Source organism: Oncorhynchus tshawytscha, linkage group LG03 (genome assembly GCF_018296145.1).
Source record: "Oncorhynchus tshawytscha isolate Ot180627B linkage group LG03, Otsh_v2.0, whole genome shotgun sequence".
NCBI classification, from domain to species: Eukaryota; Metazoa; Chordata; class Actinopteri; order Salmoniformes; family Salmonidae; genus Oncorhynchus; species Oncorhynchus tshawytscha.
The window spans coordinates 79,798,400-79,815,192 of record NC_056431.1 but is presented as its reverse complement, the minus strand read 5'-3'; the positions used below and the strand labels follow the sequence as shown (position 1 = coordinate 79,815,192).

At 50.1% G+C, this 16,793-nt stretch overlaps 1 protein-coding gene across 1 annotated transcript in view; it reads right to left on the bottom strand.

Moving 5' to 3' along the window:
- LOC112246890 (ras-associated and pleckstrin homology domains-containing protein 1) overlaps positions 1-16,793 on the bottom strand; it is a 123,192-nt gene that overhangs the window by 79,186 nt on the left and 27,213 nt on the right. Inside the window, 1 exon segment of the mRNA XM_042320056.1 lies at positions 15,125-15,189. The gene's annotated coding sequence lies outside the window, so the exon portion shown is untranslated.

The following is a 16,793-nucleotide window of genomic DNA, read 5'->3' as shown; positions in this document are numbered from 1 at the left end:
CAACAATGTTGCTACTAATCCATGCGATCCATAACGGGCGCGGTCCAAAATGAAAACAACCACGACCTAGAGCGATTACACCGATGATTGAGTTATATACTCTATAAACTACACACTCTGAAAACAAACAAAACTTCTGCAGCACAGCACACAATCAAACTGTCGCGCCACCCAAGAGCCCCTCCCCAAAGAGCTGAACGAGCTCTCTTTATCTCCTCCTTCCTTACTGCTCATGCGCTCTTAAAGTGGCAGCGCACGGTGAAGGCTCCGAGCAGATTTCGCCACAACGTGGCGGCGGCGCTCTCCCTAGCCTGACGTGGCGGCGGCGCTCTCCTAGCCTGACGTGGCGGCGGCGCTCCTAGCCTGACGTGGCGGCGGCGCTCTCCCTAGCCTGACGTGGCGGCGGCGCTCTCCCTAGCCTGACGTGGCTCTCCCTAGCCTGACGTGGCGGCGGCGCTCTCCCTAGCCTGACGTGGCGGCGGCGCTCTCCCTAGCCTGACTTGGCGGCGGCGCTCTCCCTAGCCTGACTTGGCGGCGGCGCTCTCCCTAGCCTGACATGGTGAAGGTGCTCTCCCTAGCAGGACGTGGCGGAGCTCTCCCTAGCAGGACGTGGCGGTGCTCTCCCTAGCAGGAGTAAACACTAATACACAACGTTCACACAGTAATGGACCACAAAAGCCCACCAGCAGTCAGCACTCCAGAGCCAATCAGACTGCTGAACCCTGGGGTTGGTCTCTGGACTAGTTACACATTCTAGGATTTTAATGGCCTGGTGGAGCTGAAGCCTCTCCAACCAAATTAAGGATTTTAAATGGCCTGGTGGAGCTGAGGCCTCCCCAACCAAAAGAAGGTGTCCCAAATTGCACCCTATTCCCTATAAAGAGCACTACTTTAAGCCAAGGATCTGGTCAAAAGCAGTGCACTATGTAGGGAACAGGGTGCCGGTTGGGAGGCCCCCCTAGTCTCTGCTAGCCACTCTCTGCCAGGATATTGTTCTCTCCCTCTCCATCCCTCAGCAGATCCAGGGCATTGCAGCACAGTGAAATATATCTCTGAGCTGTATCCCATCCAGTCAATCACTAGACAAATGGTTTCCCCCCCCAATCTAGCCATCCTACCTCTGCCAGGGTATCCTCTCTCTGCCAGGGTACCTTCTCTCCCTTGGCCTCCACAGGTATCCTCTCTCCGCCAGGGTACCCACAGCTATCCTCTCTCTGCCAGGGTACCCTCTCTCTGCCAGGGTAACCTCTCTCTGCCAGGGTAACCTCTCTCCCTTGGCCTCCACAGCTATCCTCTCTCCACCAGGGTACCCTCTCTTCCTTGGCCTCCACAGGCATCCTCTTTGCCAGGGTATCCTCTCTCTGCCAGGGTATCCTCTCTCCCTTGGCCTTGGCCTCCACCAGCTATCCTCTCTCCACCAGGGTTCCCTCTCTTCCTTGGCCTCCACAGGTATCCTCTCTCCGCCAGGGTATCCTCTTTGGCCTCCACAGCTATCCTCTATCCACCAGGGTCATCTCTCTGCCAGGGTACCCTCTCTGCCAGGGTATCCTCTCTCCCTTGGCCTCCACAGGTATCCTCTCTGCCAGGGTATCCTCTCTCCCTTGGCCTCCCAGGTATCCTCTCTCCGCCAGGGTACCCTCTCCCTTGGCCACCACAGGTATCCTCTCTCCCCTCCCTCTCCTTGGCCTCCACAGGTATCCTCTCTCCGCCAGGGTATCCTCTCTCCCTTGGCCTCCACAGGCCTCCAGCCAGGGTATCCTCTCTCCCTTGGCCTCCACAGGTATCTCTCTCTGCCAGGGTACCATTCTCTCTCCGCCAGGGTATCCCTCTCCCTTGGCCCCCACAGGTATCCTCTCTCCGCCAGGGTACCATTCCCTCTCTCCCTTGGCCTCCACAGGTATCCTCTCTCCGCCAGGGTATCCTCTCTCCCTTGGCCTCCACAGGTATCCTCTCTCCGCCAGGGTATCCTCTCTCCCTTGGCCTCCACAGGTATCCTCTCTCCGCCAGGGTACCATTCCTCTCTCCCTTGGCCTCCACAGGTATCCTCTCCTGCCAGGGTACCATTCCTCCGCCAGGGTATCCTCTCTCCCTTGGCCTCCACAGGTATCCTCTCTCCGCCAGGGTACCATTCCTCTCTCCCTTGGCCTCCACAGGTATCCTCTCTCCGCCAGGGTACCATTCCTCTCTCCTTGGCCTCCGCCAGGTACCATTCCTCTCTCCATTCCTCTCTCCGCCAGGGTACCATTCCTCTCTCCCTTGGCCTCCACAGGTATCCTCTCTCCGCCAGGGTACCATTCCTCTCTCCCTTGGCCTCCACAGGTATCCTCTCTCCGCCAGGGTACCATTCCTCTCTCCCTTGGCCTCCACAGGTATCCTCTCTCCGCCAGGGTACCATTCCTCTCTCCCTTGGCCTCCACAGGTATCCTCTCTCCGCCAGGGTACCATTCCTCTCTCCCTTGGCCTCCACAGGTATCCTCTCTCCGCCAGGGTACCATTCCTCTCTCCCTTGGCCTCCACAGGTATCCTCTCTCCGCCAGGGTACCATTCCTCTCTCCCTTGGCCTCCACAGGTATCCTCTCTCCGCCAGGGTACCATTCCTCTCTCCCTTGGCCTCCACAGGTATCCTCTCTCCGCCAGGGTACCATTCCTCTCTCCCTTGGCCTCCACAGGTATCCTCTCTCCGCCAGGGTACCATTCCTCTCTCCCTTGGCCTCCACAGGTATCCTCTCTCCGCCAGGGTACCATTCCTCTCTCCCTTGGCCTCCACAGGTATCCTCTCTCCGCCAGGGTACCATTCCTCTCTCCCTTGGCCTCCACAGGTATCCTCTCTCCGCCAGGGTACCATTCCTCTCTCCCTTGGCCTCCACAGGTATCCTCTCTCCGCCAGGGTACCATTCCTCTCTCCCTTGGCCTCCACAGGTATCCTCTCTCCGCCAGGGTACCATTCCTCTCTCCCTTGGCCTCCACAGGTATCCTCTCTCCGCCAGGGTACCATTCCTCTCTCCCTTGGCCTCCACAGGTATCCTCTCTCCGCCAGGGTACCATTCCTCTCTCCCTTGGCCTCCACAGGTACCCACTCTCCACCAGGGCACCATTGCTCTCTCCCTTGGCCTCCACAGGTATCCTCTCTCCGCCAGGGTACCATTCCTCTCTCCCTTGGCCTCCACAGGTATCCTCTCTCCGCCAGGGTACCATTCCCCCTTGGCCTCCACAGGTATCCTCTCTCCGCCAGGGTACCATTCCTCTCTCCCTTGGCCTCCACAGGTATCCTCTCTCCGCCAGGGTACCATTCCTCTCTCCCTTGGCCTCCACAGGTATCCTCTCTCCGCCAGGGTACCATTCCTCTCTCCCTTGGCCTCCACAGGTATCCTCTCTCCGCCAGGGTATTCCTCTCTCCCTTGGCCTCCACAGGTATCCCTCTCCGCCAGGGTACCATCCTCTCTCCCTTGGCCTCCACAGGTATCCTCTCTCCACCAGGGTACCATTCCTCTCTTCCCTTGGCCTCCACAGGTATCCTCTCTCCGCCAGGGTACCATCCTCTCTCCCTTGGCCTCCACAGGTATCCTCTCTCCGCCAGGGTACCATTCCTCTCTCCCTTGGCCTCCACAGGTATCCTCTCTCCGCCAGGGTACCATTCTCTCCCTTGGCCTCCACAGGTATCCTCTCTCCGCCAGGGTACCATTCCTCTCTCCCTTGGCCTCCACAGGTATCCTCTCTCCGCCAGGGTATTCCCCTCTCTCCCTTGGCCTCCACAGGTATCCTCTCTCCGCCAGGTACCATTCCTCCCTTGGCCTCCAGGTATGGCTCTCCGCCAGGGTACCATTCCTCTCTCCCTTGGCCTCCACAGGTATCCTCTCTGCCAGGGTATCCTCTCTCCCTTGGCCTCCACAGGTATCCTCTCTGCCAGGGTACCATTGCTCTCTCCGCCAGGGTACCCTCTCTCTCTCCACCATGGTTCCCTCTCTTCCTTGGCCTCCACAGGTATCCTCTCTCCGCCAGGGTATCCTCTCTCCCGTGGCCTCCACAGCTATCCTCTATCCACCAGGGTCATCTCTCTGCCAGGGTACCCTCTCTCCACCAGGGTTCCCGCTCTCCCTTGGCCTCCACAGGTATCCTCTCTCCGCCAGGGTATCCTCTCTCCCTTGGCCTCCACAGGTATCCTCTCTCCGCCAGGGTACCATTCCTCTCTCCCTTGGCCTCCACAGGTATCCTCTCTCCGCCAGGGTACCATTCCTCTCTCCCTTGGCCTCCACAGGTATCCTCTCTCCGCCAGGGTATTCCTCTCTCCCTTGGCCTCCCATATCCTCTCTCCGCCAGGGTACCCCTCTCTCCCTTGGCCTCCACAGGTATCCTCTCTCCGCCAGGGTATCCTCTCTCCCTTGGCCTATACAGGTATCCTCTCTCTGCCAGGGTACCACCATTCCCTCTCCGCCAGGGTACCATTCCTCTCTCCCTTGGCCTCCACAGGTATCCTCTCTCCGCCAGGGTACCATTCCTCTCTCCGCCAGGGTATCCTCTCTCCCTTGGCCTATACAGGTATCCTCTCTCCGCCAGGGTACCATGGCCTCCTCTCTCCGCCAGGGTACCATTCCTCTCTCCCTTGGCCTCCACAGGTATCCTCTCTCCGCCAGGGTACCCTCTCTCCCTTGGCCTCCACCAGGTATCCTCTCTCCGCCAGGGTACCATTGCTCTCTCCCTTGGCCCAGGGTACCCCTCTCCCCACCAGGGTTCCCTCTCTTCCTTGGCCTCCACAGGTATCCTCTCTCCGTCCAGGGTATCCTCACTCCCTTGGCCTCCACAGCTATCCTCTCTCCGCCAGGGTACCATTCCTCTCTCCGCCAGGGTATCCTCTCTCCCTTGGCCTATACAGGTATCCTCTCTCCGCCAGGGTACCATTCCTCTCTCCGCCAGGGTACCATTCCTCTCTCCCTTGGCCTCCACAGGTATCCTCTCTCTGCCCGGGTACCCACTCTCCACCAGGGTACCATTGCTCTCTCCGCCAGGGTACCCTCTCTCCCCACCAGGGTTCCCTCTCTTCCTTGGCCTCCACAGGTATCCTCTCTCCGTCCAGGGTATCCTCACTCCCTTGGCCTCCACAGCTATCCTCTCTCCACCAGGGTTCCCTCTCTTCCTTGGCCTCCACAGGTGCCCTCCACAACAGCATTTTATTGATATATTTGCATTTCTTTAACTAGTCATTGAGAACACATTCTACTCTACAATGATGACCTGAACAACAGAGCACAGCAGAGTGAAATGCATCCCAAAGCTCTATCCCCAGCCAGTCAGGGGATGAGAAGGAGGAAGGAGTTAACAGGAGGAGAAACACTGGGAATCCCATCCTCCATCAGCCCATAGTCATCCCAGAGAGAAGCTACAGCTGCCAGTCTCTCTGTGTGCATTAATGCTATTCTATACATCTGACTCCGACCTCCAAAAAGGTCAGATGTGGACATAATTGCTTAACAACACTGTCTGATATGGCCACTTAAAAAGTCCCAAATGGCGCCTTATCCCCTATAAAGTGCACTACTTTTGACCAGCGCCCCATGGGAAGAGGTTGCCATTTCTGACAGATCCTTAGAGTAGGAGTTGTTATAGAAAACCTATTATGCTCCCTAACCACAATATAGCAGGCCTAACAGGATGCTGCTCTAGTGTTCTATATGACAGGCCTAACAGGATGCTGCTGCTGCTCCAGTGTTCTATATGACAGGCCTAACAGGATGCTGCTGCTCTATATGACAGACCTAACAGGATGCTGCTGCAGTGTTCTATATGACAGACCTAACAGGATGCTGCTGCAGTGTTCTATATGACAGACCTAACAGGATGCTGCTCCAGTATTCTATATGACAGACCTAACAGGATGATGATGCTGCTCCAGTGTTCTATGTGACAGACCTAACAGGATGCTGCTCCAGTGTTCTGTATGACAGACCTAACAGGATGATGCTGCTCCAGTGTTCTATATGACAGACCTAACAGGATGCTGCTGCAGTGTTCTATATGACAGACCTAAACAGGATGCTGCTCCAGTGTTCTATATGACAGACCTAACAGGATGATGATGCTGCTCCAGTGTTCTATATGACAGGCCTAACAGGATGCTGCTCCAGTATTCTATATGACAGACCTAACAGGATGATGATGCTGCTCCAGTGTTCTATATGACAGACCTAACAGGATGCTGCTCCAGTGTTCTATATGACAGACCTAACAGGATGCTGCTCCAGTATTCTATATGACAGACCTAACATGATGCTGCTGCTCTATATGACAGACCTAACAGGATGCTGCTGCAGTGTTCTATATGACAGACCTAACAGGATGCTGCTCCAGTATTCTATATGACAGACCTAACAGGATGATGCTGCTCCAGTGTTCTGTATGACAGACCTAACAGGATGATGCTGCTCCAGTGTTCTATATGACAGGCCTAACAGGATGCTGCTGCTCTATATGACAGACCTAACAGGATGCTGCTGCAGTGTTCTATATGACAGACCTAACAGGATGCTGCTCCAGTATTCTATATGACAGACCTAACAGGATGCTGCTCCAGTGTTCTATATGACAGACCTAACAGGATGATGATGCTGCTCCAGTGTTCTATATGACAGACCTAACAGGATGCTGCTCCAGTGTTCTATATGACAGACCTAACAGGATGCTGCTCCAGTGTTCTATATGACAGGCCTAACAGGATGCTGCTGCTGCTCCAGTGTTCTATATGACAGACCTAACAGGAGGATGCTGCTCCAGTGTTCTATATGACAGACCTAACAGGATGCTGATGCTGCTCCAGTGTTCTATATGACAGGCCTAACAGGATGCTGCTGCTGCTGCTCCTGTGTTCTATATGACAGACCTAACAGGATGCTGCTGCTGCAGTGTTCTATATGACAGACCTAACAGGATGCTGCTGCAGTGTTCTATATGACAGACCTAACAGGATGCTGCTGCAGTGTTCTATATGACAGACCTAACAGGATGCTGCTCCAGTGTTCTATATGACAGACCTAACAGGATGCTGCTGCTGCTGTTCTATATGACAGACCTAACAGGATGCTGCTGCTGTGTTCTATATGACAGACCTAACAGGATGCTGCTGCTGTGTTCTATATGACAGACCTAACAGGATGCTGCTGCAGTGTTCTATATGACAGACCTAACAGGATGCTGCTGCAGTGTTCTATATGACAGGCCTAACAGGATGCTGCTGCTGCTCCAGTGTTCTATATGACAGACCTAACAGGATGATGATGCTGCTCCAGTGTTCTATATGACAGACCTAACAGGATGCTGCTCCAGTGTTCTATATGACAGACCTAACAGGATGCTGCTCCAGTGTTCTATATGACAGACCTAACAGATGATGCTGCTCCAGTGTTCTATATGACAGGCCTAACAGGATGCTGCTCCAGTGTTCTATATGACAGACCTAACAGGATGATGATGCTGCTCCAGTGTTCTATATGACAGACCTAACAGGATGCTGCTCCAGTGTTCTATATGACAGACCTAACAGGATGCTGATGCTGCTCCAGTGTTCTATATGACAGACCTAACAGGATGCTGCTCCAGTGTTCTATATGACAGACCTAACAGGATGCTGCTGCTCCAGTGTTCTATATGACAGACCTAACAGGATGCTGCTCCAGTGTTCTATATGACAGACCTAACAGGATGCTGCTGCATCCAGTGTTCTATATGACAGACCTAACAGGATGCTGCTCCAGTGTTCTATATGACAGACCTAACAGGATGCTGCTCCAGTGTTCTATATGACAGACCTAACAGGATGCTGCTCCAGTGTTCTATATGACAGACCTAACAGGATGCTGCTCCAGTGTTCTATATGACAGACCTAACAGGATGCTGCTCCAGTGTTCTATATGACAGACCTAACAGGATGCTGCTCCAGTGTTCTATATGACAGACCTAACAGGATGCTGCTCCAGTGTTCTATATGACAGACCTAACAGGATGCTGCTCCAGTGTTCTATATGACAGACCTAACAGGATGCTGCTCCAGTGTTCTATATGACAGACCTAACAGGATGATGATGCTGCTCCAGTGTTCTATATGACAGACCTAACAGGATGCTGCTCCAGTGTTCTATATGACAGACCTAACAGGATGCTGCTGCTGTTCTATATGACAGCTCCAGGATGCTGCTCCAGTATTCTATATGACAGACCTAACAGGATGACCTGATGCTGCTCCAGTGTTCTATATGACAGACCTAACAGGATGCTGCTCCAGTGTTCTATATGACAGACCTAACAGGATGCTGCTGCTGCTCCAGTGTTCTATATGACAGACCTAACATGATGCTGCAGTGTTCTATATGACAGGCCTAACAGGATGATGCTGCTGCTCCAGTGTTCTATATGACAGACCTAACAGGATGCTGCTCCAGTGTTCTATATGACAGGCCTAACAGGATGCTGCTGCTGCTCCAGTGTTCTATATGACAGACCTAACAGGATGATGCTGCTCCAGTGTTCTATATGACAGGCCTAACAGGATGCTGCTCCAGTGTTCTATATGACAGACCTAACAGGATGCTGCTCCAGTGTTGTATATGACAGACCTAACAGGATGCTGCTCCAGTGTTCTATATGACAGGCCTAACAGGATGCTGCTGCTGCTCCGGTGTTCTATATGACAGACCTAACAGGATGATGCTGCTCCAGTGTTCTATATGACAGACCTAACAGGATGCTGCTCCAGTGTTCTATATGACAGGCCTAACAGGATGCTGCTGCTGCTCCAGTGTTCTATATGACAGACCTAACAGGATGATGATGCTGCTCCAGTGTTCTATATGACAGACCTAACAGGATGAGGATGCTGCTCCAGTGTTCTATATGACAGACCTAACAGGATGCTGCTCCAGTGTTCTATATGACAGACCTAACAGGATGCTGCTCCAGTGTTCTATATGACAGACCTAACAGGATGATGCTGCTCCAGTGTTCTATATGACAGGCCTAACAGGATGCTGCTCCAGTGTTCTATATGACAGGCCTAACAGGATGCTGCTGCTGCTCCAGTGTTCTATATGACAGACCTAACAGGATGATGATGCTGCTCCAGTGTTCTATATGACAGACCTAACAGGATGCTGCTCCAGTGTTCTATATGACAGACCTAACAGGATGCTGCTCCAGTGTTCTATATGACAGACCTAACAGGATGCTGCTGCTGCTCCAGTGTTCTATATGACAGACCTAACAGGATGATGATGCTGCTCCAGTGTTCTATATGACAGACCTAACAGGATGCTGCTCCAGTGTTCTATATGACAGACCTAACAGGATGCTGCTCCAGTGTTCTATATGACAGACCTAACAGGATGCTGCTCCAGTGTTCTATATGACAGACCTAACAGGATGCTGCTCCAGTGTTCTATATGACAGGCCTAACAGGATGCTGCTGCTGCTCCAGTGTTCTATATGACAGACCTAACAGGATGCTGCTGCTGTTCTATATGACAGACCTAACAGGATGCTGATGCTGCTCCAGTGTTCTATATGACAGACCTAACAGGATGCTGCTCCAGTGTTCTATATGACAGACCTAACAGGATGCTGCTCCAGTGTTCTATATCACAGACCTAACAGGATGCTGCTCCAGTGTTCTATATGACAGACCTAACAGGATGCTGCTCCAGTGTTCTATATGACAGACCTAACAGGATGCTGCTCCAGTGTTCTATATGACAGACCTAACAGGATGCTGCTCCAGTGTTCTATATGACAGACAACAGGATGCTGTTCCAGTGTTCTATATGACAGACCAACAGGATGCTGTTTCCAGTGTTCTATGACAGACAACAGAATGGCTCCAGTTTCTATATACAGACCTAACAGGATGGGTTTCTATATGACAGACCTAACAGGATGCTACATCAGGGGTGTTCTATTGACAGTACAACAGGATGCTGCTGCTGCTCCAGTGTTCTATATGACAGACCAACAGGATGCTTTCCAGTGTTCTATTGACAGTACATCAGGATGCTGCTGCTGTTCTATAATCAGGGACTAACTAGGATGCTGTCCAGTGTTCTATATGACAGTACATCAGGATGTTTCCAGTGTTCACTTCCAGTACACCAGGGAGTTTCCTACTAGCTTATAGTACACATTTTGTTACAGACTACTGTATCTTACAGTACATCAGGGGGTTTCCTACTATATCTTTCAGTACATCAGGGGGTTACAGTACATCAGGGGAATCCTACTGTAGCTTACAGTACATCAGGGGGTTTCCTACTGTAGCTTACAGTACATCAGGGGGTTTCAGTACATCAGGGGTTTCCTACTGTAGCTTACAGTACATCAGGGTGTTTCCTACTGTAGCTTATAGTACATCAGGGGGTTACAGTACATCAGGGGGTTTCCTACTGTAGCTTATAGTACATCAGGGGGTTTCCTACTATATCTTACAGTACATCAGGGGATTTCAGTACATCAGGGGATTACAGTACATCAGGGGGTTTCCTACTATATCTTACAGTACATCAGGGGTTTCCTACTGTATCTTACAGTACATCAGGGGTTTCCTACATAGCTTACAGTACATCAGGGGGTTTCAGTACATCAGGGGTTTCAGTACATCAGGGGTTCCCTTACAGTACATCAGGGGTTTCCTACTTATCTTACAGTACATCAGGGGTTACAGTACATCAGGGGTTTCAGTACATCAGGGGAATCCTACTGTAGCTTACAGTACATCAGGGGTTACAGTACATCAGGGGTTTCCTACTGTAGCTTATAGTACATCAGGGGGTTACATTACATCAGGGGGTTACAGTACATCAGGGGAATCCTACTGTAGCTTACAGTACATCAGGGGGTTACAGTACATCAGGGGGTTTCCTACTGTAGCTTACAGTACATCAGGGGATTTCCTACTGTAACTTACAGTACATCAGGGGGTTTCATTACATCAGGGGGTTACCTACTATACCTTACAGTACATCAGGGTGTTTCCTACTGTAGCTTACAGTACATCAGGGGGTTACAGTACATCAGGGGTTTCCTACTGTATTACAGTACACATCAGGGGTTACAGTACATCAGGGGTTCCCTACAGTACATCAGGGGTTACCTTACAGTACATCAGGGGTTACAGTACATCAGGGGTTTCCTACTGTATCTTACAGTACATCAGGGGTTTCAGTACATCAGGGGTTTCCTACTACATCAGGGGCTTACAGTACATCAGGGGTTTCCTACTATATCTTACAGTACATCAGGGGTTACCTTACAGTACATCAGGGGTTACCTACAGTACATCAGGGGTTACAGTACATCAGGGGTTTCATACTGTTAGCTTCACAGTACATCAGGGGTTTACAGTACATCAGGGGGGTTTCCTACAGCTTACAGTACATCAGGGGTTTTCACAGTACATCAGGGGTTTACAGTACATCAGGGGGGGTTACCTCTTACAGTACATCAGGGGTTTCAGTACATCAGGGGTTTCCTACTGTAGCTTACAGTACATCAGGGGTTTTACCTTACAGTACATCAGGGGTTACAGTACATCAGGGGTTTCCTACTGTAGCTTACAGTACATCAGGGGTTACAGTACATCAGGGGTTTCCTACTGTAGCTTACAGTACATCAGGGGTTTCAGTACATCAGGGGTTTCCTACTGGTTACAGTACATCAGGGGTTTCCTACTGTAGCTTACAGTACATCAGGGGTTACAGTACATCAGGGGTTTCCTACTGTAGCTTACAGTACATCAGGGGTTTCAGTACATCAGGGGTTTCCTACTGTAGCTTACAGTACATCAGGGGTTTCAGTACATCAGGGGTTTCCTACTGTAGCTTACAGTACATCAGGGGGTTTCCTACTGTAGTACAGTACATCAGGGGTTACAGTACATCAGGGGTTTCCTACTGTATTACAGTACATCAGGGGTTACAGTACATCAGGGGTTTCCTACTGTAGCTTACAGTACATCAGGGGTTACAGTACATCAGGGGTTTCCTACTGTAGCTTACAGTACATCAGGGGTTACAGTACATCAGGGGTTTCCTACTGTAGCTTACAGTACATCAGGGGTTTCAGTACATCAGGGGTTACAGTACATCAGGGGTTCCTACTGTAGCTTACAGTACATCAGGGGTTTCAGTACATCAGGGGTTTCAGTACATCAGGGGTTACAGTACATCAGGGGTTTCAGTACATCAGGGGTTTCAGTACATCAGGGGTTTCCTACTGTAGCTTACAGTACATCAGGGGGTTTCAGTACATCAGGGGTCCCTACTGTATCTTACAGCAGGCCTCTGACTGGAGCCTTGTTTTCTAGCTCTTCTGTGTCCTGTACCCCTAACCGTTTTTGTCCAGAACTGCTGCTTCGTCGCTGCCGAGGTATCTCTCTCTCTCTCTAGTCTCCGGGTATAATCTAGCCCACTGTGATTCCTGCGTAGTTAGCTTCTGGAGCGAATGGTGTAAATCTCAGGCCCCCTCTGTGGTGCTTCAGAGACTGAGAGACAGGCCCAGGGCAGGTTGTTGAGGCACAGAGCTCGTGGAGGCTATTCTCAACTTCCACAGCAGCAGGAGCTGAGCGAGAGCGAGAGAGCGAGAGAGATAGCGAGAGAGATGTCCTATCCCTGCTGAGAGCCTGTTCAGCCTGGGACACCAATAGAAGAAAGGATGATGGATGGAGCTATGCCGAATATCCCAACTAGCCGCCACACTCCTGAACAATACTTCAAGATAGTTCAATTGATGATAGTGTTTAACATGAAGGGTCCTAGTTTTGAGAAATAAAGTATTTTCTAATTATCAAAAATATGACTAATGATATTATTAAAATGCTACTTGTGAAGCAAGAGTGCCTCACTTTAAATCTTTAACATACTTTGATTATTTGGAGAGTTCCTCCTTCTAAACTGTTGAAGCTAGAAACATCATTCCAACTTTAAAACGCGCAGTCCTGTCTGGAATAGTGTGCGTGTATACAAACACGACATCGGACACCCCTTCAAATGTTATAGCAGCTATATAGCAGCAATATAGCAGCAGTATTCCTACATCTAGTGGAAAGCCTTCCCAGAAGAGTGGAGGCTGTTATAGCAGCAATGTTCCAACATCTAGTGGAAAGCCTTCCCAGAAGAGTGGAGGCTGTTATAGCAGCAGTGTTCCTACATCTAGTGGAAAGCCTTCCCAGAAGAGTGGAGGCTGTTATAGCAGCAATGTTCCAACATCTAGTGGAAAGCCTTCCCAGAAGAGTGGAGGCTGTTATAGCAGCAATGTTCCAACATCTAGTGGAAAGCCTTCCCAGAAGAGTGGAGGCTGTTATAGCAGCAATGTTCCAACATCTAGTGGAAAGCCTTCCCAGAAGAGTGGAGGCTGTTATAGCAGCAGTGTTCCTACATCTAGTGGAAAGCCTTCCCAGAAGAGTGGAGGCTGTTATAGCAGCAAAGGGGGGGACCAACTCTATAATTAACACTCATAATTTTGGAATGAGATGTTCAAAGAGCAGTTGTCCACATAACGTTGTTGGTCATGTAGTGTATCTTCTATGCGTTTTATTCCTTCCTTCACTTTCATGGGATTTCCACAACTTTCTAAAAAGGTCCCATTGTGAAATCACCTCTAACATTCCATTCGCTGTAAACACAACTTTTGACACAGATTAGCAACTTTGACCACTTTGCCAAAACAACTTAGGCAACATGTTAGAGGGTACAACATCTTCCTCTACTTCTCTGCTATTCAAATCTGAAATCAGAACAATAGCTTCTAACCAATCAAGAGGTAGAGGGATTTTAGCAACCAATCAACTGCTTTCAATAGCGATGCAGTAAGTCATGGCAGAAGCAGATTCATTACTCACCAGCAGCTGCAGCAAATTCCAACTACAATCACATTTTGAAGTTCACTTTCATTGATTTGTCTAACACTATCATGAATCTAGCAAATACGTTTTGTGGGTCAGAGTGCAATATTTATTTAGTTTCATAAAACAAACGTTTGATAGCGTGTTTCTCTCACACACTGGCTTTAGCCATGGATGGAGCAGGCCTGCCAAGGCAAATGCAGGGGGTTGCCTAGCTACATGTGCCTTGGAGACAGCCTTCGCATAGGATTACTACTGACCGCAATACAGACCCACACAGCCAGGGACCCACGCAGCCAGGGACCCACGCACCCAAGTATAACTACTTAAATGTTCATAAATTAGCATATATAATATCCACCAACAACAGACTTCTGGTGGGAAACATGAAAGCACCGCCGACCCAACCATAGAGCCAGCCATCGACCCAACCATAGAGCCAGCCATCGACCCAACCATAGAGCCAGCCATCGACCCAACCAAACCATGGAGCCAGCCATCGACCCAACCATAGAGCCAGCCATCGACCCAACCATAGAGCCGGCCATCGACCCAACCATAGAGCCAGCCATCGACCAAACCATAGAGCCAGCCATCGACCCAACCATAGAGCCAGCCATCGACCCAACCATAGAGCCAGCCATCGACCAAACCATAGAGCCAGCCATCGACCAAGGCCTCCACCTCCCCAACTCATACTGCACAACTACCCTGTATAAATACAGTATCAATCACCAGTTGTAGAACACCTACTCATTCCAGGGTTTTTCTTTAGTTTTACCATTTTCTACATTGTAGAATAATAGTGAAGACATCAAAACTATAAAATAACACATATGGAATCATGTAGTAACCAAAAAAAAGTGTTAAACAAATCCAAATATATTTTAGTTTCTTCTAAGTAGCCACCCTTTGCCTTGATGACAGCTTTGGACAATCTTGACGTTCATATAAACTGAATAAAAATATAGAAATGCAACATGCAACAATTTCCAAGATTTTACCGAGTTACAGAAATCAGTCAATGTAAATAAATTCATTAGGCCTTAATCTATAGACTTCAAATGACTGGGAACACAGACATGCATCTGTTGGTCACAATAATAGTAAATAAATAATAGACACACATTTGATAAAATACTATAAATAAAGTACCAACGTTATGGTGTACTGTGCAACATGTGTGTGTGTGTGTGTGTGTGTGTGTGTACAGCATAAGATATGTACATTATAATGTCCTACTGCAATTCTTACCTTTGGTGTAGTTTAGCTGGGCAGCCAAGCCAGTCTGTCAGGAAAACCCTGATGGTTAAAATCACCTTGAAGGAAGGAGAGAGAGAGGCCTTTATTCAGAGCAGAGTGCAGAACGATAATTCACGTGGATTCAAAGTAATGCTGAATATCAATCCACTTAAACCCTCTGCTTTCTGCAGACTCAGCTAATTGGGACTGTTACTGTAGAAATCAAATTCGTTTTCCCAAAATGGCAGCCTACCACCAATATAGTGCACTACTTTTAAACAGATGGGCCCTATCCAGGCCCTGGTCCAAAGTAGGGAATAGGAGCCATTTGGGACATGCCCATTGACTTCCCTGAAGCCCACGGGAGCCACACCAACAGAATAGCATTACTGAGCCCACGGGAGCCACACCAGCAGAGTAGCATTACTGATCCCACGGGAGCCACACCAGCAGAATAGCATTACTGAGCCCACGGGAGCCACACCAACAGAGTAGCATTACTGAGCCCACGGGAGCCACACCAACAGAATAGCATTACTGAGCCCACGGGAGCCACACCAGCAGAGTAGCATTACTGAGCCCACGGGAGCCACACCAGCAGAATAGCATTACTGAGCCCACGGGAGCCACACCAACAGAGTAGCATTACTGAGCCCACGGGAGCCACACCAACAGAATAGCATTACTGAGCCCACGGGAGCCACACCAGCAGAGTAGCATTACTGAGCCCACGGGAGCCACACCAGCAGAGTAGCATTACTGAGCCCACGGGAGCCACACCAGCAGAATAGCATTACTGAGCCCACGGGAGCCACACCAACAGAGTAGCATTACTGAGGCCACGGGAGCCACACCAACAGAGTAGCATTACTGAGGCCACGGGAGCCACACCAACAGAGTAGCATTACTGAGGCCACGGGAGCCACACCAACAGAGTAGCATTACTGAGGCCACGGGAGCCACACCAGCAGAGTAGCATTACTGAGGCCACGGGAGCCACACCAGCAGAGTAGCATTACTGAGGCCACGGGAGCCACACCAGCAGAGTAGCATTACTGAGCCCACGGGAGCCACACCAGCAGAGTAGCATTACTGAGGCCACGGGAGCCACACCAGCAGAGTAGCATTACTGAGGCCACGGGAGCCACACCAACAGAGTAGCATTACTGAGGCCACGGGAGCCACACCAACAGAGTAGCATTACTGAGCCCACGGGAGCCACACCAACAGAGTAGCATTACTGAGGCATCACCTGCCTGACCAAGGCCCTTCTCCCCTGATTGCTCAGTTTGGCCAAGCAGCGAACTCTAGGAAGAGTCTTGGTGGTTCCAAACTTCTTCCATTTAAGAATGGAGGCCCTTGGGGACATTGAATTTTGAATGTTTGCAAAAATGTCTAAAAACCTGTTTTCACTTTGTCATTATGAGGTATTGTGGGTAGACTGATGAGGGGGAAAAAGCATTTAATCCCTTTTAGAATAAGGCTGTAACGTAAAACAATGCGGAAAAAGTCCCGGGGTCTGAATCCTTTCCGAATGCACCGTATGCTCAATGGCCATGGAAGAACTGGTACATGTTCAGCTTCTAGGAATTGTGTTCAGATCCTTGCGACATGGGGCTGTGCATTATCATGCTGAAACGTGAGGGGACGGATGAATGGTACGACAATAGACCTCAGGGTC